Below are 24772 nucleotides of genomic sequence, written 5' to 3' on the forward strand. Positions count from 1 at the left end.
TTGGTAACTACAGGTCTCAAAGGTAACTTTGTTGCCCTGGCTTAAGATGTATGTGTGTGTGTGTGTGTGTGTGTGTGTGTGTGTGTGTGTGTGTGTGTGTGTGTGCGCGCGCGCGCGCGCGCGCACGCGCGCGCCTGTGTGTGTGTCTAGCTTTGAAGCCAGTGGCCTGAGCTGAGAGTCCACATGTAAATTTGGTCAAGCCTTAAGGCAAAACTCCGCACTCTTTTACTTTCATTTTAGCGATTACAGATAGCAATAACCAAGGGAATTAACATTTTGTAGTTTTCTTATTAGTTTCCATTTTGTGATGCATCCACTGAACTAACTCCCTGGGAGTACGTCTATCATCCATCTCTAAATTCCACTGCTAACTTTTACCTTTAGTAACTGAATGCAGCCCAGCTGCAGCTTCTGAAGATGGGAGACCATGTAGCCATCTGAGAGTCAAAAGTTTCTCATTTCCTGAGTTTTCACTTTTCTCTTTATCCATCTGGTCATATATATATATCATATATATCATATATATACACACACACATACACATATATATATACACACACACATATATACATATATATATATGTATATATATATAAATTTTAAGTTGACTCAGCCTCGAGAACACTTGGTCACAGGGTGGGGAACATCACACACCGGGGCCTGTCGTGGGGTAGGGGGAGGGGGAAGGGATAGCATTGGGAGAAATACCTAACGTAAACGATGGGTTGATGGGTGCAGTGGGCCAGCATGGCACATGTATACGTATGTAATGAGCCTGCACATTGTGCACATGTACCCTAGAACTTAAAGTATAATAAAACATAAAGAAAAAAAATTACATTTTCAATAGCAAAAATCACATCCTTCTGTTTTTATAAACCTCACCCAAAAAAACGTTTTATTCTACAACTATTTTAACTCTTTGTAACCTAAATTCTCAGTGGCCATACTGAGGATTACTTAATTTAACATAACATGACTCAGATTTTAAACTATTGGAGAGAAATTTGAGATTAAATTTACCAAATTAATGTTACCAAATATTGCTATAGTCATGTGAACTCAAAGGTATCCAAGCTAGCTTTTATTAGAGTGATAAGCAATTAACTTTTCTTTAAGTCAGTTGGTTAGAGCTCTTTCATATATTTTGATAATTGAAATATCGCTTCCACATGACACAAGTAATATATAGACATAACAGACATACAGACAAAGGCAGATGTTGGGAACAGGCCCCAAAATCTGGCCATAAACTAGTCCTAAAACTGGCCAGAAACAGTCTCTGCAGCACTGTGACATGCTCTTAATGGCCATGACACTCACTCTGGGAGGTTTGCGGTTTACCGGAGTGAGGGCAAGGAACACCTGGCCCACCCAGCGCAGAAAACCGCTTAAAGCATTCTTAAACCACACACAATAGCATGAACGATCTGTGCCTTAAGGACATGTTCCTGCTGCAGATAACTAGCCAGAGCCCATCCCTTTATTTCGGCCCATCCCTTTATTTGCCGTAAGGAATACTTTTAGTAAATCTTATCACTGGCTTGCTGTCAATAAATGTGTGGGTAAATCTCTGTTCGAGGCTCTCAGCTTTGAAGGCTGTAAGACCCTTGATTTCCCACTCCACACGCTATATTTCTGTGTTTGTATGTTTAATTCCTCTAGCACCACTGGGTTAGTGTCTCCACGACTGAGCTGGTTTCAGCAGGCAGATTGAAAAATGTTTTTCATTTGCCTGTTTTCAAAAACTGTCTCCTTTGCTTTAGACTAATAATAAAAAGAAATGTTACAGAATTTAACAAAAATTTAAGGAGAGAGTTACCATCCCAGGCCTTCTCAAAACAGAGAAAGAGCTGAAGCACCAGGGTTCAGCAGAAACTAAATTTCTATTACACTGATTATACAGTTTAAAAACTGAAAGAGTCTTGCATTGAATAACTCAATATTTTAATACAAATTTTTATAACCAATTCATTAGTTTTGTATTTGTCTAATTTTAATATTAATATCCAATTACCAGGAAGACTATTATAATCTCATTTTAATTATAGCCTACTTAATCATATGTTTTATACATTTTTTTAAATAAATTTAACTTTACTAAACTTACTATGACTTAACAGATTCTTCATAACATACTTCGGCTTTGGGGTTTGTCTTAAACATACATCTTCTTAACCTGTTATTTTATTTTATCATACAAGATTTGTTTTCTTGTAATCTTTCTTACCAAAGGTACCTATTTATATTTATGTTTCTTTAAATCTCTCTTATTCCCTAGTGTCTTTTGCCTTGTATTATAAATAATGTTTAAATAAACTTTGAACTACAAAAATAATTGTCTTTTAATAAAAAAACATTTTTAAAAGTTTCCTTATAATTTTTGAAATTGAAAAGTACCCATACATTTAACATATATCTATTATTTAATATAATTTTAGATTCTAAATTATATGACATTCATTTTATTATAGTCACATAATACATTTATTTAATAGTTTACTTAGATTATTTATAAAAACTGTGACAGTCATCACTTAATTATTTTTTTGTTGCTGTTAAACATTTTTATACCCTATGAATTTCAGGTATTTACCTAACGAAGAAACTTAAGGTTAAATATATGGGTATTTTACCAATAACTCAGGATTTAGTTGCTTTCATTAAACCAATAATATTAAATGTCTTCTTTACTAAAAATTACACAAGCAAAGATCATTCTGTTTTGGGCTGGGTTCATAGTATTACAAACCTTAGGCCAAATTTTGGCACCTTACAATATTTGGCAGGAAAAAAAAATATTTGGCAGGAATAAGTATGAAACCACTTGATCAATAAGTGGAAAGAAATATGCTGACAATTCTTAAGACATCTCTAGTATTACTTTACCAATAATTTTAAAGCTAGCTTATTCATTAAAAATTTTACTTAAGTCACATGGACTTGAAAAGCCATTAGGCTTATTATTTCCTTAATTTATGACGTCTCCTTAACCTTAATTTAATTTGGTTCCTTGTAGCTATAACACACAAAAAATACATGTATGTGCAGATAAACAGACACATACACAGTCATACAAAGATTCTAGAGCTTTCACTTTAGAACTCCAGACATGAGATATTGATACAAACTCACTGGTTTACAAGTAATAGTAATAATAATAAAAAGAAAAAAACACCAAAACAATGGTCCTAGCCAAAAAGTGATTTTTTTTTTTTTATCAGTAGAAAACTAACAGTAGACTTAAAGCAAGTAGGGGAAAAAAATAGAAAAATAGAGAACATAGAAATTTTCTAGTACATGTCAGCCTTTGGGTCTAAATTTTTACTTAACGTAATTTGGCCATCAGTTTAAAATGTGCAAAACAGAACATAATATGTAACTATTTGGAGCACTAGAAAGTCTGATACTCCATTCTCACATTGTTAAAAAGAACTACCTGAGACTGTGTAATTTATGAAGAAAAGAGGTTTAATTGACTCACATTCCACAGGGTGTATAGGTAGCATGACTGAGGAGGCCTAAGAAAACTTACAATCATGCCAGGTGGTAAAGTGGAAGCCAACATATTCTACATGGCTGGAGCAGCATGAAGGTTGGGGGTGTTGATACACACATTTAAACAACCAGATCTCATGAGAGCTGTATCACAAGATAACACTAGGAGGATGGTGCTAAAACATTAGAAACCACCATCATGATTCGATCACCTCCTACCAGCCTCCACCTCTAGCACTGAAGATAACAATTTGTAATAGTTCATTCTCACACTGCTAATAAAGACATACCCAAGACTGGGTAAATTATACAGAAAACAAGGTTCAATGGACTCACAGTTCAGCATGGCTGGGGTGGCCTCAAGAAACTTACCATCATGGCAGAAGGGGAAGCAAACGTGTCCTTTGAGCAAAAGGGGGAAAAGCCCCTTATAAAACCATCAGATCTCATGAGACCTCACTCACTATCATGAGAACAGCAGCATGGGAATAACCACTGCCATGATTAAATTACCTCCCACCCGGTCCCTCCCAAAACACATGGGGATTATGGGAACTATAATTCAAGATGACATTTGGATGGTGACACAGCTGAAACACATCACATTTTAAAATGAGATTTGGGTGGGAACATAGAGCCAAACCTTATTATTCTAGCCCTGAACCCTCCCAAATCTCATGTCCTTCTCACATTTTAAAACAAAATCATGCCTTCTCCACAGTCCTCCAAAGTCTTAGTACATCCCAGAATTACCCAAAATGTCCAAATCCTAAATTTCATCTGGGACAAGGCAAGTCCCTTCCACTTATGAGCTTGGAGAATAAAAAACAAGTGAGTTACTTCCAAGATACAGTGGGGATACAGCAACTGAGTGAATGTTCCCATTTTAAAAGAAAAAAAATGGCCAGAACAAAGGCCCCAGGCAAGTCCAAAACCCAGCAGGGCACTCATTCAATCTCAAAGCTCCAAAATAATTTCCTTTGACTCTATGTCTCACATCCAGGGCATACCAGGGCAAGAGGAGGGCTCTCAAGGCTTTGGGAAGCTCTGGCCCTGTGGATCTGCCTGTCTTTTTCTCATCTTCCTGTCTTTTTAGGAGCCCTCCAAACTATTCCAACCTCTGCCCATTACCCAGTTCCAAAGTTGCTTCCACATCTTCAGGTATCTTTACAGCAGTGCCCCACCTCTCTAGTTTTCTGTATTAGTTTGCTGTCACATTGTTCTCACATCTTCTGTATTACTTTGTTTTCACATTTGTTCTCATATTGCTGTAAAGAACTACCCGAGACTGGGTAATTTATGAAGAAAAGAGGTTTAAATTACTCACAGTTCCCTAGGCTGTATAGGTACCCTGTCTGAGGAGGCCTCAGGAAATTTATAATTATGAGAAAGTGAAGGGAAGTCAACATGTCCTACCTGACTGGAGCAGGAGGAAGGTGGGGGGAGCTGCTACGCACTTTTAAACAACCACATCTTCTGAAAGCTCCATGGCAACACAGCACTAGGGGGTGTTCCTAAACCATTAGACGTGGAATGCCCTCACACTTCTCCATTTTACACAAATGCTTTCAAATAGAAGACCCACGAAACCAAAAAATTGTTCCAAAGGAGTTTTTCTCATTGTCTTTCCTCATTCTTAAATTCTTTCACACTTCTTTTCTTAAAAGGAGGAACCGAGCGAGCTGTGGCCTAGGCTTTTTTGTGTGGTGCATCAATGCGTGCTGATTGTAAGTGAGGCTCCACATGTTTTAACGTTGAGTTGTTTCTGCCTTGTTACATGTGTTAGTGAATCTTTAAAATCTTTGTTCTTCAGTGCCGTAAAGAAATAGCACTGGAACATAAATTTAATTTCTTCAGCGAGGCCATTTTTTTTTTTACTTTATGCAGAAAAGGTGCACACATCAGCAGTTTTGCCATGAGAGTACACCAAATAAAGGAGACGGTCATTTATAACTTGACACGTCAAGCTTACTGCTGTGTCCGGGGTTTCTATTGGAAGGAACAGGACGTCACATTGTGTATTTGTCCTGATTGGCTGGCAACTTAGAACTTTTTAAAAAAGGCAAAGGCAGAGGAGAACAAAGGAAGGCAGAAGTAACTTGTGGTATACTGAGAAAGGTAAAAACACCTTCAAATAAGGAAGAGGAACAGGCTATGACCTAATGCTTGCTTGGACCAGTGTAAGCATGCCAGGGCAAATATTTACACTAAATTGTGGGAGCTGAGAACATAAAATACATGGATTTCTTTATTATGGCTAGCAGATATTTAAGAATGTTAGCACAGGTCTTTGAATAAATTTTGCTTGTAAGAGAAGTTACTATTTATTCTTAATTAGATGGGGAGGGAAGTCTTTGAAGAGGAACTTCTACTTTACTTCTTACACCGAAGCAGCCTAGGGTCACTGGAGCAGTCTTGTTGTTTGACGCATCACCAGGAGTTCTTGAGAGGGCTGTCATACATTTCACAGTTGAATCCAAAGACTTTTATTAAAAAAAAAAAAAAAAAAAAAAAAAAAAAAAAAAAGCTAATAGGGCAGAGTGTTTCATTCACATAAGGCACGAAAAACAGGTTAGGACTGGATGTCTTCTTTGCATACATACAAATTCTTGTTAGCTCCACCTCTTCTCTCTAGTGTGCATGCAGGTCCTTAGCCTGAGTTACTGCATATTGTTTTATTTTGCTTATTGCTTATGTGTCACTGCAGACATGTCTGGTTCTGTGTAAGTTTCCTTATCTATACAGCTACAGGTCTGTCTTAGGCAAGCACCCTGTGCAAGTTCCTTTATCCGAGTGTGCCCAGAAAGAAAAGGAATGTGCTCACCGAAGGCCACCGTGTGTAGGCGGAGCTCACTGTTTGCACAGAAGACAAGGGCTTTGGACTTTGCTTCCTTATCTGCGCTTGCAGCTTGATTTCTTCCACACTGTCATTTTTTGGGGAGGACTTCTACCAAGAACCTGTCCTAACTATCTGCCTAACTGGTTACTTATTCTTTCTTCTCTCATTAGTTTCTCTCTCCAGACATCTATCACCTCCATGAGGGCTCAAAACACCGAGTGATCAGCTCTTTATGCATTTGCTAGATGAGCTTTTTAAAACTCATTTTACCTAATGTCATTATCAGCCTTCTGCTTATTAAGACAGAAACCACAACCATGTCTTTTCTCCTGTACATTTTTTCCTACCTCAGATATTATCAGTAAATACAAATTTTAAATTAATTTCTTGCAGTTACTATTAACAATTTGTGTTTCATTCCATTAGGTTGACATGTCTCAGTAACTAATATACAATTTTATCATTTTCCCTGCTTTTAAACTCTTACCTTTACATACCACTCTATGTTGAGATGCAAGAATTTCTTGCTAAAGAAAGGCTTGATCTTGTGACTGTCTTTTAAAACTTGAGTGAAGAATTATTTGCCAATAAATTATCATTCAAACTCATAATTGTTTATTTAAAACTAAGTTCTCCTGTTTCAAACTAACTTTCTTCTGTAATGTCCTGCCCTGAAATTTCTCTGTGATCACTACTCACTGGAATGATTTTCAAATATTCTATACTTTCAAATATTTTCAAATATTCTATATTCTATGTGTAGACATACACATATAGTGTGTGTGTGCATGTGTGTATACTGGAAATAAACATTTTTTAAAAGTACAGGAAATAGTGACCTGAACTGATCATATGCTGGGCAAAAACTCAAAACTCAATTCGTTGGTTGAGATTCAAAATCATAAAAAGTATGTGGTCTAGCTATACTAGAAATAAATTAGAAATCATACAAAGAATGATAACTAAAAAATTCTCTAAACTTTGGAAATTAAAAATACATTTTTAAAAAATTCAGTCAACAAAATATTGTAATTATACATGCACATTTATCTCAGCAACTCTTCTCCCAATTATATATCTAACAGAAATTAATATGTAAAACTAATGACATACATATAGATAAATATATTTATACCAGAATAACTAATAGTGTCCAAAAATGTAAACAACCCAGGTGTCCATCAGTTATAAAATAAAGAAATACTCTGTTGTATTTGTCAATCAACTGAATACTATACAGCAATGTAATTAACCAATAACTGCTATACAAAAAAAGACACAAATAAGTATATATTATATAATTCAATTACATAAACAAGTAATGCTAATTTATTAAATTAGAAGTCAGGTTAATACTTAACTTGAGAATGAAAGTAGTGACTAAAATTGTCCAAAAGGAGAGAGTTCTTCTAGGCAGGTTTTAATAACCCAGAACCTAAGAAGTAGGTGTCTTTATTTCAGGATAATATTTAACATAATCTTAAAATTTTGAGTTACTCACTAGTGTGTGTATATTTATCTTATGTATCTCATACTTAAGATTTTATTTTAGAAGATATATAAAATATTTTAAAGTTCTAGAAATTAAATAGCAAAATAAGCATGAAATACTGGAGAAAATTCTACAGGTACTATATAGTGTGGCCAGGAAAAGCCTCTTTAACAAGTATCATTTAAGGGGAAGCCTCAAAAAGATATAGAAGCAAGCCTCATTTTATTGCAAGACAGAATGCTCTGAAAAGGGATAGAGGAGACAAAAGGTGTAAAGGGGCTAAGGTGAGAACGCCTTTGAGAGCTTCAAGATTAATAGAAGCCCAGTGTCCCTAGAAGAGAGTATGCAGGGGGAAAGTGTTAGGAGAAGTTGCCAGTGCCTGACCATGTCAAGTTCTGTAGACCAAAAACAGATCTTATTCCCTTTTTTTTTCTATTAAAAAGCATGTCATTCTTTTTTATTTTATTTTTTATTTAACTTTTACTTTATGTTCAGGGTAAAAAATGCAAGTTGTTATATAGGCAAACTTATTTCTTGGGGGTTTGTTGTACAGATTATTTTGTCACCCAGGTATTAAGCCTAGTAAACACAAATTATTTTTTTCTGATCGTCTCCCTCCTATCACCCTCTACACTCTGCTAGGTCCCAGTGTGTGCAGTTCCCCTCCACGTGTTCATTCATGTCTTCCCATTACAGATTTTCTTCTTAATGTGATGAGAATCCAGATGGAAATCTTAATCAGTGGAGTGTCATAATCTGACATTAGTTTCAAAAAAAAAACATTATTCTGGCTTCTGGAAGGAAAATATAGCAGAAGACAGAAGAGTAGAATAGAAGCAGAGAGATTAGTTAGAGGGCATTTCAACCACTGAACACAATTATTTCTTAAAATATGAAAATAGTCCAAACACGGTGGTTCATGCCTGCAGTCCCTGCACTTTGGGAGGTGAATCAGGAGTGCTGTTTGAGTCCAGGAATTTAAGACCAGCCTGGGCAACATAGCGAGATTCCATTACCACAAACAAATTTTAAAATAAGCCAGGCAGAGTGTTTGAGCTCGTAGTCCCAGCTACTCAGTAAGCTCAGTTGTCAGGATTGCTTACGCCCACAAGATCAGGGCTACTGTGAGCCCTGATAAAGGGAACAACTCCAGCCTGAGCAAGAGAGCACAACCGTCTCTCAAAAACTATGTGTATCAAAATGATCATTCTCAGATTGCATTTCTATTTTCTTACTTATAGCACTTAGAGTGGCTCATCATATTTCCTCTGGTAGAAAGATATTAACTTTCCCACCTGACTCCATTTCACTTTAAAAAAATTTTGCCTATGATAAAATTATAATTTAAAACCAAACTTTCTATGATGACCCAATTTAAAACATTCAATTTATATGTCAATTCTATAATATTTACTTTGAATTATTTGTGTAACATTTTTCAAAGACTTTCCATAGACTTGATATATTTAGGAAAAAAATTACTTTCTATGTTGGTATTTTTCTGTTTATCCTTAGCTATAAAGAGAATGCTTTGAAATTATCAAGGATTCATCATGATCAGCCAACGAAGCCCCCTGGATCAAGCGGTCTTCCGGATTGAGTTTGTCATGCGCCATAAAGGAGCCAAGCACCTTCGGGTTGCAGCCCATGACCTCACCTGGTTTCAGTACCACTCTTTGGATGTGATTGGGTTCCTGCTGGCCTGTGTGACAAATGTGATATTCATCATCACAAAATATTGCCTGTTTTGTTTCTGAAAGTTTGTCAAAACAGGAAAGAAGGAGAAAAAGGATTACTTATATCAAAGGCCTGAAGCTGGAATGACCAAAAATTAGGAGTTGTCCAGTTTATTGCAGCATGAAGTGGTGGAAATGGAAAATTTCCTTCCTCCTGTGACAAAACATCATTTCACAATTGACCCTGTTAAGGCTTTTTAGAATTCTAACAAATATGCTTTAATTTGAATTTGACTCAGAACAAAGTATTTTCTTTATATAAATGATCACATGGAAATTTGATGACAGGAAATCAGATACCTTAGTATCAATACTTCGCTGTATAGTGGGTAGTCCAGAATGACCTTGGTGAGACTCTGAAGAACAAAGATTGAAAACATGGCTAACAGCCAATCATGATGAAAATACTTCAACAGAAAACAAACAGATTCACCATTTATTATTTAAACACTCAAAAATAAAATCTAGCATGTTTATATTTATGTTCCAGTCCTGGGGGAAAAATACATTAAATTACAACAGTTACCATTTTTTTTTATACACAGTTACGTTCTTTATGGCTAGAAACAAATTATCTTTATTTCTATTTCAACTGTAGTTACCTCTTAAACAATAAAAGTTCAATAATTTTCTAGGTTGTCTGTCTCCTAATTCAATCATTACAAACACCCTTTCTCCTTATGTAGGGATATTTCAGTTGCAACTGAAAAATAACAGCCTGTCTTTTATTTCCAGTGACAGCATTTTCTATGGGAAAAAATCCCCAGTCTTTATCATGAAGTGGTAACACACTTCATACTGGAGTGTCGCCTATACTTCACTTTGGTGGTTTTAGTGGAAATGTTTATTAGAGGTTCTAGGCTAGTGCATAAGTTTTAAAATAGTCAAAAATGAAATAGGAATTGCTGAAGATGGTAACAATGCATTATAGAGAAGACTGAGAACAAAGTTGAAGCAGGGAAGCATAAATATTATTAGAGTACTGTCTAGTTTTCACCATGTTTATGCCAGTCTTTCAGCATGAGAGCTCATCAAATGTTATTTTTCTGGATAAATTTTATTTGGTATATATAATGTATACAAGATGCTATCATCAGATACAAATATGTAGTGAAAAGGTTGCTATAATGAAGCAGGTAAGCATGTGTCAATCATCTCACATTAGTTACTCAATTTTTTTATTGTTTTTAAAACTCTTCCAAAATGCTTTATTTTCAGTAAATTGGCATGACATAATCAATCACTAGTTCCTCTTCTATTTAATTATAAGGAAATAATTATCATGTTAATATTTTTAATCCCATCACTGATGAATTGTAAACCACTACGCCTTTCAAATTTACCTGTTTAAAACAATTGAAAAAAATAAGATACTAGTATAAATGTGACCATATTCTTTGTTATTGTGGTTGTGGTTGCTTTTGTCTCATTTGAAATAATTATAAAATAACGGACTTGAAAGAGATAAATTGGAATATTTCTGTTTAACAGCCAAAATGTCTGAAACCAGAAATTTGTTGTTTTTAAATTATTTCAGTACACACAATAATTTTAGTTATGCTATTTTATTAATAGTTACATTAACAAAAATTAAATAATTTTAATATTTACTATTATGTTTTTAATATTAATTTTAATAAACTCATTCTGATGTTGAAAAATAAAGATAATTTTTGAATAGTTAACACATATTGAATGTATATGAAATGACATGCATTGTATTGGTTCTTTGTATTATGTAACTTCTTGATTATAGTTTTTTACAATTGTATTAAAAACATAAATCAGGATTAATGTCACCCTCTGAAAAACACAGTCTTCCCACTGTGATCTTTAAATAACAAGAGCAGAAGTTACCTCCATTGCTATTGCTACAGTGCTATGCATTAACACCTCGTAATTTTAACTTGGTAAGCATATACTTATATCCATCCTTATTATTTGTCTATTAGTCCATAATTATTTTAACACTAAATGCCTCAAAGCATTCAATGCAATGCCTCAAAGTAAAATATTGAACTCTTCTTAAATTCTAAAATCAAAATACAACAAGAAAAAATGGTAATAGTAGCAAACATTTACTAAGAATCTCTTTATGATGAGAATAATTTCAGCAAGAATTCTAAGAACCATTGCATGGCTACTCACAATAACCAGATAAGAAAGATATATGATTTTTATTCATTCAATTTAACAGTAAAATCTAGGAAGAGATGTGCTTTTTTTACTCATAGTCAGCATATATATATATAATTGACTACAGTATATTTTTCAGTATTTTGTTATAAAATTTGCATACAACGAAATGCATGTATCTTCACTATACATTTTTTGAGTTTCAACAAATGCTTACACCTCTATAAACCCAAACCCATAAGACATTATTATGACCACACAAATGTCCCTTCATGCCTCTTCGCAGTCCAACTCAGCCCTTGCTTCCCAGAGGAGATTGTTTTAGAATATCTTATATATGAAATTATGCATTCAGTATGTACTCTTTTGTGGCTAGATTCCACTCAGCCTAACATGTTTTGGATTCATCTGTATTGTTGCGTGTCACAGATGTATATGAGTATACTGCATATTCTGCACCTCGTTTGTTTATTCATTCTCCAATTGGTGGATACTTGGATTGTTTCTACAGTGTCTTGTGAGTGGGAGTTTTCACTGTTGTCATTTGTTTATGAAGTCTAATTTATTATTTTATTATTTTTTCTTTTATGCTTTTTCTGTAATCTGTCTAAGAAAGCTTTGCCTGCTGCCAAGTAATCAAGGGAGATGGCTCCTATTTTTCTCTAAAAGCTTTATGTTTGGGTTTGGTAATCCTTTTCTTTTGTTTTGAGACAGGGTCTCTCTCTCTGTTGCACAGGCTGAAATGCAGTGGTGACATTGAAGCTTACTGTAACCTCTGTCTCCTAGGCTCTAGGGATCCTCCCACCTCAGCCTGCTGAGTAGCTAGGACTGCAGGAACACCACAACGCTAGGCTAATTTTTTAAGAAGTTTTTTGTACAGACAATTTATTCTTTATTTTTAAAATTTTTTTTATTATACTTTAAGTTCTGGGATACATGTGCAGAATGTGCAGGTTGGTTACATAGGTATACCTGTGCCGTGGTGGTTTGCTGCACCCATCAACCTGTCATCTACATTAGGTATTTCTCCTAATGCTATTTCTCCCCTACCCTTCTACCCCCTGACAGGCCCCAGTGTGTGATGTTCCCCTCCCTGTGTCCATGTGTACTCAATGTTCAACTCCCACTTATGAGTGAGAGCATGCGGTGTTTTATTTTCTGTTCTTGTGTTAGTTTGCTGAGAGATGGTTTCCAGCTTCATCCATGTCCCTGCAAATGACATGAGCTCAGCCTTTTTTATGGCTGCATAGTATTCCATGGTGTATATGTGCCACTTTATTCAACCTATCATTGATGGAAATTTGGGTTGGTTCCAAGTCTTTGCTATTGTGAACAGTGCCACAATAAATGTACGTGTGCATGTGTCTTCATAGTAGAATGATTTATAAGATTTTGGGTATATACTCAGTAATGGGATCACTGGGTAGAATGATATTTCTTGTTCTAGATCCTTGAGGAATCACCACACTGTCTTCCACAATGGTAGAACAAATTTCCACTCCCACGAACAGTGTAAAAGCATTCCTATTTCTCCACATCCTCTCCAGCATCTGTTATTTCCTGACTTTTTAATGGTCACCATTCTAACTGGCATGAGATGGTATCCCACTGTGGTTTTGATCTGCATTTCTCTAATGACCAGTGATGTTGATCTTTTTTTCATATATTTGTTGGCTGCATAAATATCTTCTTTTGAGAAGTGTCTTTTCATATCCTTTTAATAAGACGGGTAGATGTCAGCTCAGGATTCAAACTGAGGCCATGTGCTTTCATACTTTTGACCACTAACCCACTGTTATAATGACAATACTAACTCCTGGTCAATGCCAGCTTCTTATGAGCTTTGCCTTGACCTGAATCTTGTCATGGATTTGTCTCCTATCTCTAGTCCTTAAATTGCAATTTTCTGATAAATAAAAATTTACTTTTCCTGTTCTTTGCCCACATTTTAATAAAGTTGTTTGTTTTTTTTAATTTGTTTATATTCATTATAGATGCTGGACATTAGAACTTTGTCAGAGGTATAGTTTGTGAACATTTGGTACCATTCTGTAGGTTTTATGTTTACAGTGTTCATAGTTTCTTTTGCTGTGCAGATGCTCTTTATTTTTACCAGATCCCATTTGTCATCATTTGTTTCTGTTGCAATTGCTTTTGGCATCTGCGTCATAAAAGCTTTGCCCATTTCTATGTGTAGGATGGTATTTCCTAGCCAATAAGCATATGAAAAATGCTCAACATCACTAATTATTAGCAAGGACATGGAATCAACCTAAATGCTTATCAGTGGTAGACTGGGTAAAGAAAATGTGGTACACATTCAACATGGAATACTATGAAGCCACAAGAAAAGCAAGACTATGTCTTTTGCAGGAGGAATATGATGGAAGATGGAGCACATTATCCTTTGCAAATTAATGAACTAATGCAGGAAAAGAAAACCAAATACTGCATGTCCTCACTTGTAAGTTGGAGCTAAATGATTAGGACATATGAACACATAGAGGAAAACAACAGACACTAGAGACTTTCAGATGGTGGAAGGTTGGAGGAGGTAGAGGAGCAGAAAAAATAACTATTGGGTACTAAACTTAATACTTGGGTGACAAAATAATCTGTACAACAAACCACCATGACACAAGTTTACCTACATAACAAACCTTCACATGTACCCCAAACATAAAATAAAAATTAAAAGAAAGAATATTACTTTTTACTTTTTGATTGATTATTTTAATATATGCAGAAAGTAGAGAGACTTTACAAGACATTCTGCAATAGACCATCCTCAAATGGTAGCATAAAAAGTTCCATGGAGGAAATTTCAAGGGAAACAGGAATAACTGGTGAAAATTGTTTTTTAAAACAACCATTTGGTGTCCCTGGCAATAATCCTAAAGGCATATAATAAAGTAACATTCACTGAAGAAAATCCAGTAATTTGTGGTGAAAACAGCAAGTGTCTTTGGCATTTAAGCCACAACATGCTCATTTGCCCCCGCTCCTAGTTCAGTGACAGAAACTCCCTCTCTTCCAGGGAGGTGCTGATGCTACCACAGGGCTCTCACTCTTCAAAGCTCCCAGTTGAGTGTCAGGGTATGCAGTTGAGAAAAGGTGTCTCTCTGATTTTTTTATATATATAGACTCAGGCATATGCTGCAGAAGCTTAATTCTAGGCAAGTGTGGCTAAGAAGGGTCTCACATCTTTCATTCAGCCACAGTCATAACTCAGAGATTCAACTCAAGAACGGCACAAAGAATACTGAGTACCAAATAGCCATTGCCCCAGTCCACTCATAGGATGGAATTTCTGTGATGGGAGAGAAAAACTAAGAATAAAGGCCAGCAAAGGTGGCAGCCTGCCACTCCCACTGAGAGCTCCTTCTTATGGAGTTGCAATGCCGCTATTGGTGGCTTGCTGGAATTTTAAGCCAGTGGGTGCTCACCTGTGAGGTGCTGTGAAAGTGGGGCCTGCAGGCTGTATCTTCTCAGTCCCTTGGATTCAGCCGTTTTCCTAGGAATATGTATGTGGTTCTAATCTCCTAATTTGCCAAAGCTGCAGTTACTTTTGCCAGAAAGCCCACATAGCTAAGGTTCCAGGGTCACCTCGCATGCCTGAGTAGATGCTCTGCTGAGACTCCACCTTTTTCTGGCTGTCAGAATGAAGGCCCTGTTGATGTGAGTTCACAGGTAGGCTTCTTGACTTGAGGGTTGCAAAGATTCTTGGGAGAAGTATGGTTTCCTGTGGTTGCACAATTACTCAATGCTTCCCTGGGAGGGTGGGGTTCCCCCAGCTGCTTGTTGCTCCCAGGTGGACCATTATCCTGTCCTGTTTTTCTTTAATCTCTGTGGGTCAAGTTATTTTCTTGATTATTCTCAATGCAAGTCCCTGGATGTTTCACTTGAAAGTGTTGTATTTACTTGCTCTTTTCATTACTCTCCATGAGAGCCATGCACACTAGTACCTTCTAGTCAGGCACCCTGAACATGTTTTCCAACTTTCATTCTTAATTCATTTCTTCCATCCTCAGCATCATATCTTTCTTGGATGTCAAATTTTTAATTTTTTTGATCATGTTATTTTTCAGAAAAATAGAAATAATTATGTTATATTTTGGAACATAGAAAGTTCACTGATATAATTTGGCTCTGTCCCCATCCAAATCTCATCTTGAATTGTAGTTCCCATAATTTTCATATGTCCTGGGAGAAATCCAGTGGGAGGTAATTAAATCATAGAGGCGGTTACCCTCATGCTGTTCTTGTGATAGTGAGTGAATTCTCATAAGATGTGATGGTTTTATAAGGGGCTTTCCCTGCTATTGCTGATTCTTCTCTTTCCTCCATCCATGTGAAGAAGGATGTGTTTTCCTCCCCTTCAGTCATGATTGTAAGTTTCCTGAAGCCTTACCAGCCCTGCAGAACTGTGAGTTAATTAAACCTCTTTCCTCTATAAATTACCCAGTCTCAGGCAGTTATTAATAGCTGTGTCAGAAGAAACTAATACAGTAAATTGGTACCACTGAGAGTGGGGTGTTGCTGTAAAGATACCTGAAAATGTGGAAGTGTCTTTGGAAGTGGGTAATAGGCAGAGGTTGGAACAGTTTGGAGTGCTCAGGAGAAGACAGGAAATTGTGAGAAAGTTTGGAACTTCCTAGAGACTTGGAGAGCTCAGAAGACAGAAAGATATGTACAAGTTTGGAACTTTCTAGAGACTTGTAAAACAGCTTTGACTAGGCCGGTCATGGTGGCTCATGCCTGTAACCCCAGCACTTTGGGAGGCAGAGGCGGGCAGATCATGAGGTCAGGAGATCGAGACCATCCTGGCTAATGCGGTGAAACCCCATCTCAGCTTCCTTGGAACATACATTTCAGTGGGGACACAGTCAAACCATATCTTTCTGCTTCTGGGAACTCCCAAATTTTATGTGCTCACATTTCAAAACGCAATCATGACTTCTCAACAGTCCCCCAAAGTCATAACTCATTCTAGTATTAACCCAAAAGTCCAAGTCCAAAGTCTCATCTGAGACACAGCAAGTATCTTCCACCTATGAGTCTGTAAAATCAAAAGCAAGCTAGTTACTTCCTAGATACAATGGAGGTATAGGCATTGGATAAATACACCCATCCTAAATTAGAGAAATTGGACCAAATAAAGGGGCCACGGGCCCCATTAAAATTCAAAATCCTATAGGGCAGTCCTTAAAATGTAAAGTTCCAAAATGATATCCTTTGACTCCATGTCTCACATCCAGGTTAAGTTGATGCAAGAGGTGGGCTCCTATGGCTTTGAGCAGCTTTGTCCCTGTGGCTTTCCAGGGTACAGCCCCTATCCAACTGCCTTCTCTGGCTGCTGTTGAGTGCCTGTCTTTTTCAGGTACATGATGCAAGCTATCATTGGATCTATGATTCTGGAGTCTAGAGGATGGTGGCCATCTTTTTACAGCTCCACTCGGCAGTATCCCAGTGGGGACTCTGACACTACATTTCCCTTTTGCACTGCCCTAGTAGAATTCTCCATGAGGGCTCCACCCCTGCAGCAAACTTTTGCCTGGACATCCAGGCATTTCCATACATTCTCTGAAATCTAGGCAAAGATTTCCAAACCTCAAGTTTTGACTTCTATGCACCTGCAGGCTCAGCACCACATGGAAGCTGCCAAAGCTCGAGGCTTGCACACTCTGAAGCCATGGCCTGAGCTTTAATTTAGTCTCTTTTAGCTATGGCTGGAACAGCTGAATTACAGGGCACCAAGTTGCTAGGCTGCACACAGCAGGGTGTCTCTTGGCCCAGCCCAGAAAATCATTTTTCCCTCCTGGGCCTCTGAGCCTGTGATGGGAGGGACTACCATGAAGGGCTCTGACATACACTGGAGACATTTTCCCCATTGTCTTGTTGATTAACATTCAGCTCTTCATTATTTATGCAAATTTCTGCAGCAGGGTTGAAGTTCTCCCAAGAAAATGGAGTTTTCTTTTCTATTGCATCACTAGGCTGCAAATTTTCTAAAATTTTATGCTCTGCTTCCTCTTGAATGCTTTGTTGCTTAGACGTTTCTTCTACCAGATAGCTTAAATAATCTCTCTCATGTGGAGCTACCCTCTCCAGGGCCTCCCCTCTTCTGAGAGCTGAAAACTGATGGGACTACCTGCCTACAGAGAGGAGCTAACCACTGCATGCCTCCTCTGAGCTGTTCTAACGCTCCATAAAGCTCCTCTTTGTCTTGCTCACCCCTCACTTTTCTGTGTACCTCATTATTCCTGGCTGCATGACAAGAACTTGGGCAAAGGTGCCACTGGCCACAGATGTTTCTGAGCAGAAAAGCAACACCCCAAAGATCCTGTAACACTTTCAATTAATGTAATACACAATATAATTATAATGAAGAATGAGAAATTCATTATCATTTCCATGAATGCACAAAAAAATTAATGAAATCCAGTATCTTTCATCATAACAATATTCAATAAAGTAGGAATAGAGGGAAACTTCCTCAAACTGTTCCCTGACAGAACAAGGTCCACCTGCTTGTTCTCATGGTCCAGTAACAAGAAGCAAACAAAGTCAGAAGGAGGGGAGTTTATTTATGCAATTGGTTACAGGGAGAAGGTTGCAGTAACTCACCAGATCAATTCGAAGTTACAAGTGTTTTTCTAGTGCTTAGATACACTTTAAGCTGCATGCCTATGTGTGGGAGTGCACCTACAAGAAGGAGTGATTTATTCAATCTCCATTTAATCTTATGAGGTGTATGTGTAAAAATGCTATTATTATTCTATCAGACTGTAGGGGCTGTGAAAACCAAGGTGGGGTCTGAATGGGTTTGTTTTCTCATCCCAGTCCTTGTACTCAGGTAAAACTTTGTCTAGTTCTTTAATGCTTAACTTATGGATTCATTAAAATTATAGTTAAGGATTAGTGAAAACTGACTGTTCTAATTGTTGAAGGAAACCTAGCCTGACACAAACCTGATAAGTGACATCTATAAGAAAACACATAGCTAGCATTATACTTAATGTAGAAAGGCTAAATCCACTCTCTCTACTCCTAATCAACATCTCACTAGAGGTTCTAGTTAAGACAAATAGACAAGAATATGAAATAAAGTAATCTATATAGGGAAGAAAAAATTTAAACTATTGGCATATGACATGCTTTTATATAGAGAAAACATTTAGAAATCTACTAGAAAAACTTTAGACTTGAGAGATGAAGACAGCTGGACTTCTGGGTCGAGTGGGAACTTGGATAACTTTTCTGTCTTACAAGAGGATTGTAAAACGCACCAATCAGCACTCTGTAGCTAGGATTCTAAAACACACCAATCAGCTCTCTGTAGCTAGCAAGCCGATTGTAAAATACACCAATCAGTGCTCTGTAAAAACACACCAATTAGTGTTCTGTAGCTAGCAAGAGGATTGTAAAATGCACCAATTAGTGCTCTGTAAAATGCACCAATCAGCAGTCTGTAAAATGAACAAACCAGTGCTCTGTAAAACGCACCAATCAACAGGATTCTAAAAGTAGCCAATCACAGGGAGGACTGAAAAAAGAGCACTCTGATAGGACAGACATGAAACATAGGAGAGGCCAATAAGAGAATAAAATCTGGCCACCCCAGCCAGCAGTAGCAACATGCTTGGGTCCCCTTCCACGCTGTGGAAGCTTTGTTGTTTTGCTCTTCACAATAAATCTTGCTGCTGCTCACTCTTTGGGTCCGTGCCACCTTTAAGAGCTGTAACACTCCCTGTGAAGGTCCACAGCTTCTTGCTTGAAGTCATTGAAACCACGAACCCACCAGCAGGAAGAAACTCCAGAAACATCTTGGGGGCTCATCCAGGATGTTGCCACACAGTGAGTGCCATCCGACCCCTTTTGCTTGGTATTCTGTCCTATTTTTCCTTAGAGTTTGGGGGCTAGTCACCGGGCACCTGTCGGCCAGTTAAAAGTGACTAGCTCAGCCGCCAGACTAAAGGCATGAGTATCAGGCTTTCTGGGAAAGAGCTCTCTAACAACCCCCAACTCTTTGGAGGCAGGAGTGTTGGTTTGCTGGGAACCAGCTTCTGCTTTTCCTGTACTTCTGGGCTGAGTTGAGAGTCAACAGACAGGAAAGCCACTAAGCTCCAGGGTCCTGAAAAAAGTTGGTTGACCCTGCAGCTATAAGCATAACTCTCAAAGTTATGTCTCCCAAGCAAGACTCGCCCATCTATCCTATCTATCCTGACCCTTGCCTCCTGGGTCCTAATGCCTGTCAAACAAACTTCCTCTTGCCTCTTTTCTCCGAGGCTAGTCCCACTTCTAAACACCAAATCCAGCTTTGTTACCTATGCAACAAAGCTGCACATCCTGCATATGTTCCCCAGAACTTAAACTTTGGAAAAAAAGAAAAAAAGAACAGGAAAAGAAAATTTAGTGTTCCCTAGAAGACACTACCTCCAAAAAGCCTTCATGTCAATTTCCTTGGCCAAGGATGCTCTAGGATACCTCCATCTTACCTCTTAGGCAACAGGAGAAGAACTTAAGGAACAGCCAGATCACTTTCCTCCCAGCTTAATACATTACTGACTAAATTAAAGTCATACTTTATTTTAAATTAAGAGGATTGGTCACGTGCGTGGCTCATGCCTGTACTCCCAGCACTTTGAGAATCCCAGACTGGTGGATAGCTTGAGCTCAGGAGTTCCAGACCAATCTGTGGAGCACTGGACAACTCTGTCTCTACAAAAAATATAATAAAATAAAAACAAATGCAGACCGAGCACACTGGCTCACACCTGTAATCCTAGTTTAAAAAAAAATGAAGGAATGAGGTGCGTGTGTCATTGTTAAAATGTCTATGTCTCTTTTTATCTGTTTTTGCTTTATGTATATGAGGTTTTAATGATGGGTGCATATGTATTTATAATTTTTATATATTCATAATGAGTTGACACTTTTATAATAAAAAATGTTCCTCTTTAATAACATTGAACAAGAACCTTTAATGTCTGAAATTACTATAGCCACTCATTTATTTTTGTTACTATTTGCATTGTATATATTTTACATCATTTTATTTCCAACTGCTTACATCTGTAAGTTTATACAGTGTCTCTCTAGGTAGCATATACTTGGAATTTTTTAAAATATCATCTGTGATATTCAACTTCTAATAGGATTTTTTAATTAATTTATATTTAGTATTGCTCATACAGCTGGATTTATGTGTTGTTTGTCTTTTTTAATACATTATATTTTTATGTTCTTCTTTTACATTAATTTATGTTTTAAATGTAACATTTCCATCTCTTTAATAATTTTTATATTTTTTCCATTATTTACTTTGTGAGTAATTGAGGACTTGCCATATATACACATTAAATTATTAGAATAAACTTTAAACTCATACTACCTTACTTCCTATATAAAAATATTACCTAGACATAACTCCATTCCCTCTTGTAATTTGTGCGACTATTGTTATATTACATTTATGTGTGTTACAAACCTCACACTACATTATTATTACTTTATATAATTTTATGTCTTTTCAGAAGCAAAAAATAATTAGAAAGCAGATATTTGTTTATATCATTGGTCACAATTTCTTTTTACTTACCATTTCTGATTCTCTCTTTTTTTTGTATTCAGGTTACCATTTGTTTTTATTTTTACCCCAATACAGTTTTCACAAAACTATGGGTTGGTTTGGATTCAGAAAGACTCTTTTTATCTGTCTGTCTCTCTCTAGTTTTGTATAATCAGCTAATTTGCATCTTTCATAAAGCTATGTTCTTCTTTATATTAATAACTGCCTACCAACAAAACTTTCCATATTTTGAAAGTACTCTTAGGCTTGAACTTCTACATATTGATTCAAGTAAAGTAAATTACTCTTGCAAGTGCTTTACAACACTCTTTTGAATGGTCTGACTCCTTCCTTGGGCAAAATCTCCCATTGGTGTTAGAACTGGAGGGCAGGGACAATGGAACACTTCTCTCTGAGTGACATCTGTGCTCAAACAGAAAAATAATAGCCCTTACGTTTAGTTTGCATCTCCATCATGGAACCACCATCCTATAAATAAGTTTCAGCTATAATTATTTGGTACTCAGATTCTCAGTATGCCATTCCTAAGTAAAACTTTTGCTTATGACTGTGGTTGGATAGAAGAAGAGATAACCCGTTTGACTTAACTAGCCTAGAATTTACCCTCTATAACACATCGATTGGGTGTGAGTGGAAGAGTTTAGGATGATTTCCTCTCTACAGAAGATACATCTCCCTCTTGTTGGAGTTTTGTAGATTTGAAGCCCTATCGTCTTTGTCTGCACCTATCTGGAATGGAGATTTAGTCACACTGAATTAGGAGGGTGAGTGAGGAAAAATAAGGTTATTGTTTAAATGCCACAGGCTCTTACTGTTTTACCAAGATTTGGCAGAAGTTTTTGAATTTTTTTTCCACATATGATGAGGATAATTCCTAGTATTTTCAAATAGTTTTATTTTGACAATAATTTTTTACTAGTTATTCTTATACTGGGGAGCTGGTTCATGGGTTCATAGCATTTCTCACACTATCAATCAGGAAGGGGCTACATCAATGTTTTCTCCTAACACTTTTTGTTCCTTCTTGTGATAAATTTGCTTAACATAGTTACTAACTCAGCATCCAATTTCAGGCCTGACGTAAGTTGTTTAACACCTAGTGATAGCAGTTTTTCTTTTCTTTCTCATGTGTTGTTTGTGATATAGTTCATTTGTTTGTTGTTCCACTGACCCCAAAACCAAGCACACTTTATAACTGATGATCATGATATAACCTATTGTCAACATGAGAGTTGTATAATTAGTCTCCTCCCTTTACATATTTTTTAAGTTTATAATTACATGTTCTTTAAATTAGCCATTCTAAAACTCCCTCATAAAATCTAAGGGTTAACACTCACAGAACTTAATAAAGGAATGGCTTCATAGGGCTTCTGACTCTGATTTTCACACTGTTTGTTGAATTTCCTCCTTCCTATGAATGCCTTGTTAGTTTTCTGTCATCAACCCAACCCCCCTGGACCTGGAACAAATTTCTTTTATTTGATGCATTTTGGTTTTACTTCCTCAATGTGTCTTACCTAACACATAAACCTGAACCCACTTCTCCTCTCTTCTGGTCAGCACTCTCCTAAGGAGTGGCTATCTTGGCTATGGCCAGTCTCAAGAAAGATACTTCAATACCAAATGAGAAAGAAACTACAACAGTATATATCACAACACTTCTGTGTATATTTGAGAAAATAGTAATTATGTAATTAAAGTAGAATTTCTATAAATCAGATAATTGTTAATTATGAACAAATACCATATATGAAATAAAGAAGCAACATTCTTGGTTGATGTTAGAAACTTCTTTATATTTTATTTCATTCTATTTTATTTTATATGCTTTGCATTACCTAATGGGCTATAGAATGATGAAAATACATAATGTCAAGCTGCAGAAGCTGGAGAATGGGGAATGTGACATGACTGTCTAATGGATTTAGAGTTTCCTTTTGTAATAAAGAAAATGCTCTAGATTTAGATACTGGTGATAGTGGCACAGCATTGCATATGTATTAAATGCCAACAAATTGCAAAAATTAAGTGGTTAACATGGTGATTTTTATGTTTATAATTTCTACCTTAATTGAAAAAGGAAGATGGTGAGATTTGACCAGATTTGGCCCAGAGGCCATTGTTTGCCAGCACTTGGTTGACACAATAAATTTAATTTCCACATATTTGAAATAGTAAATGCTGTTTTTAAAAATTTCTATTAGAAACTTGTCATGTTTAAAAATAAATTCATACAATTATTTGAACAATAACATTATTGTGGAAATTTTTCTCTCTGTCTAATAATTATGATAATTAGTTTACATTCTATTTTGCTATATATGCCACTGTATTTGGTGCTTTGCCATATTAATGAATTTATTCTCTTAACAACTCCATGAGGTTGATAATGTCATTATAATCCTTATCATTTCATTGATGAGGGAGCTGAGGCATTGAAAGATTAATTAATGTGCCCAATCCCACATCATTTTGTAGTGGGATTTGGCAGTGACTTGAATCAAGCCATCTTTGGGTCCAAAGTGGAAACACTTAACCACCATGTTATGCTGACTCTTCTATCTGGGTTACAGTTAGTTTTAAAATATAACATCTACATTTTCCCATTTATGTAGTTATATATTAAAAGTAATTTATTACAAATGTAAAATATATAGAAATATTGGTACCACCGAATAACAAATTGCCCTTAAATTTAAGCCATAAAACTATGATTATTTAATTATCTCTTACAGTTTAGGTGCTGGCTTGGAACAATTATGTGTTTTTTCCACATAGTTTCTAAAACTATCAGGATTTCTTAGTCTATATGATATATATGTATCTCATTTATTTTGTTTTTCCGCAAAATGTTATTTAACATAGGGACTTCAGATATGGCACCAAGCTTTACATTTAGTTGAGGAGGTATGGGTAGTAGCAAGATAGAAAGAGACGGAGATGGAGAAATGGAAAAGAGACAGAGACAAGACAAAGAGACAAAGAAGGAATGTATGCTTTTCTAAGAGAGCCTTGAAAGTTAAGCTATATCACTTCTACTGCATTCTCTTTGTTGAAACAGCCACAAGGTTTGCCAAAGTTCAAAGAAAAACAATATGACTTGACAGAAGTATTGTCAAAGTATTTGAATTATATCTCAAAATCACCATATATATAACCTGTTGAAGTACGCAGCAGCAGTCACTAAGTTACTGTAATATTTATTGTATATTGACATAGAAATCAGAAAAATTACTAAAATTTTGTGAATTTAGATTTATATAACTGCTAATATTTTTTAAAACTTTTAAATATATTTATTTATAGATGTTTAAATATGAAATAGATGTTCACAAATGGGCCCCACATAGAGGAAATAAATACTATCCCAGAAATATCTTGAAGATATTGACTTATAGTCATTCAAGTGCTGGAGGAAACATCCTGTTCATACATGTGCTTACGTGCAAGGATTTTTGCATGACAGATTTCTAGAT

General features: G+C 36.3%; 1 pseudogene; it reads left to right on the forward strand.

The window, feature by feature from the left end:
• The window catches only part of LOC134730317 (UDP-glucuronosyltransferase 2B10-like), a 62843-nt pseudogene extending 53179 nt beyond the window's left edge, over positions 1 to 9664 (forward strand).
• The last annotated feature ends 15108 nt before the right edge of the window (positions 9665 to 24772 follow it).

The sequence above is a fragment of the Pan paniscus genome, chromosome 3 (assembly GCF_029289425.2).
Source record: "Pan paniscus chromosome 3, NHGRI_mPanPan1-v2.0_pri, whole genome shotgun sequence".
Taxonomy (NCBI): domain Eukaryota; kingdom Metazoa; phylum Chordata; class Mammalia; order Primates; family Hominidae; genus Pan; species Pan paniscus.